The following is a 2,057-nucleotide window of genomic DNA, read 5'->3' on the forward strand; positions in this document are numbered from 1 at the left end:
TGTGTGTGCTCAGACGAGAACTGTGAAAATTAGGCCTTAAACACACAACCAATTTGCAACCTGGGGAGAAATGAAAAGTAACGGTACACATCTGTGAGTAGAAGTGGGCATTACCTATCATTTGCTGTCCTCCTGGTGTTTCTGCCCTCCCTGATGGGCCGCTAATGTGTTGGCTGAGGTTTGCACACACCTACTGCTCTCTCTTTACTGCAGGTTACGCCAGTTTAGCCCAGAACATTAACACCTTTCTGCCCGCGTTTGTTTTTTAAATAGCTGATATAATACGTTCCCTATACTCTCTGTACATCTGCAAGACGTATGCAGTAGTTTTCACAGTGCAGGGCTGTTTCAATCTGTTTGATCTGTTAGTGCTCTGCATTTCATTTCAGCGTTTCTGCATTGTTTTCGAAACACAACTCTAAATTGCATTAGCATATACCAAAGCTCCTCCTCTTCCCCCTCCCTCTTGCCCCGGTCCTCCTTCCTCCCATGCTCACAGCGCCACGTTTCCTCTCCAAAACAAGCACCTTGATTAAGGCATGAATAGTTAATTCATCAGCCTCTTCACTGTGGCATACTTTTACCTAAAAAGACTATTCTCATCTCTTGTCTTTGGTGCAATTAGACATTCATGTCAGAGCTCCTATACAGAGGCTTGATTGATACTATATGTTGGTAGACTGCCAGTCAAAAAACTGACTAACAAAAATAAACCTGCAATCCCCCTCCCCTCCTCACTCATTCAGGACCAGCCAATCTGAATGCAGGGCTGGGTCTCATGAATCAACGCGACTCTTTTTTAATTACCAATGAAGGAGTCTTTTCAAAGTGAATAGGGGAGGGTGGAATTGGATGTAATTGGAGTATCATTTGAAAAATTCACATCTTCAGCGTGCACCTGTTGCCTTTTTGTTTGGTGATGCATGTGGGTTTGTTTAGGAGAAGAAGAAAAAACAAAAGTTTGATTGCTTCCCACAGTATGTCATGGCACTTCTTTTGTGTTCATTTGAATTCAAGAGCTTGGACAGAAAGTGATTTTAAAAAAATCTACTTCAAGTCACACTATGAAGTAGATTTCACAAAGTTCATAAATGTTTCAATCCTCATAAACTCTCATTTGACACATATACTGTTCATATAGTTCCTCCGATGAATTTGAAATAATTGTACTGCGATATTTCATAAGGTGAAACAAATCACACCCATCCTCTCACCTCTTTCCCTCTCCCTTTACACCATTTCTTCAGTATTTCATTTTCCACTTGACCCTGCAAATGTATGTGACCCTTTCTCTTATCCATCCCTCCATCCTGTCCCATTGATTATTTCATGGGTTCAGAGGGATGGATGTTAGCCATTACTAAATAGCAGACCACCACATATCACTCCAGCCCATCTGACAGTTAATGAGAAACACTGGATGTATTTCATACATACACCACCTCATAAAGGAAAGGCGAGACCGAAACACCTACAGAATAAATGTGTGTGTCATCAACAGTGGTTTGTGTCGGATAAATGAATAGAGGAGACCGGGTCTAGCATTAGCCGCAATGGCTAAACTGCCTGTAAATACTTTAGGCAATGAATAATACAGAATTAGTAAACATTGTTACAATACTGCCATTTACAGCACAATGAGATTATGAGAAATGAATGTTTCTTGGAAGAGAAGCCATGCAACTTTTGTATTTATTTCATGAAGTTATTTAAATAATTGTCTCGGAATTTGCCAATGCCAGCTGCTGCTTTTCTTTTGCTTCATTGACATATTGTTTTGAAAACTTCCCCTGAGAGAGTTGTCTCTGTGGAATTGAGAAGGCACACAGAATTATGGAACAGCTTTATCATTCAGCTGCATCAGCTCTTGGATGCATGATAATATCTCAAACTCTATTTGCGGACTAAAATTGCTCTATATAATGCACTATAATGTCCATACTATTTGTGTTATAAGCAATTTGGACACAGGGTCACAATACTGCTTGCTTCTTGGAAGAGCAGTGCAAAACTACAGCTAATTTACACCAAAAAGAAATAACACACATCTTACAGAT

General features: G+C 40.0%; 1 protein-coding gene across 6 annotated transcripts in view; it reads left to right on the forward strand.

Annotated features, from left to right (window-relative positions):
- tox2 (TOX high mobility group box family member 2) overlaps positions 1–2,057 on the forward strand; it is a 92,472-nt gene that overhangs the window by 86,498 nt on the left and 3,917 nt on the right. The gene's annotated exons all lie outside the window — the stretch shown is intronic.

This window comes from Etheostoma spectabile, chromosome 4, assembly GCF_008692095.1.
Source record: "Etheostoma spectabile isolate EspeVRDwgs_2016 chromosome 4, UIUC_Espe_1.0, whole genome shotgun sequence".
NCBI classification, from domain to species: Eukaryota; Metazoa; Chordata; class Actinopteri; order Perciformes; family Percidae; genus Etheostoma; species Etheostoma spectabile.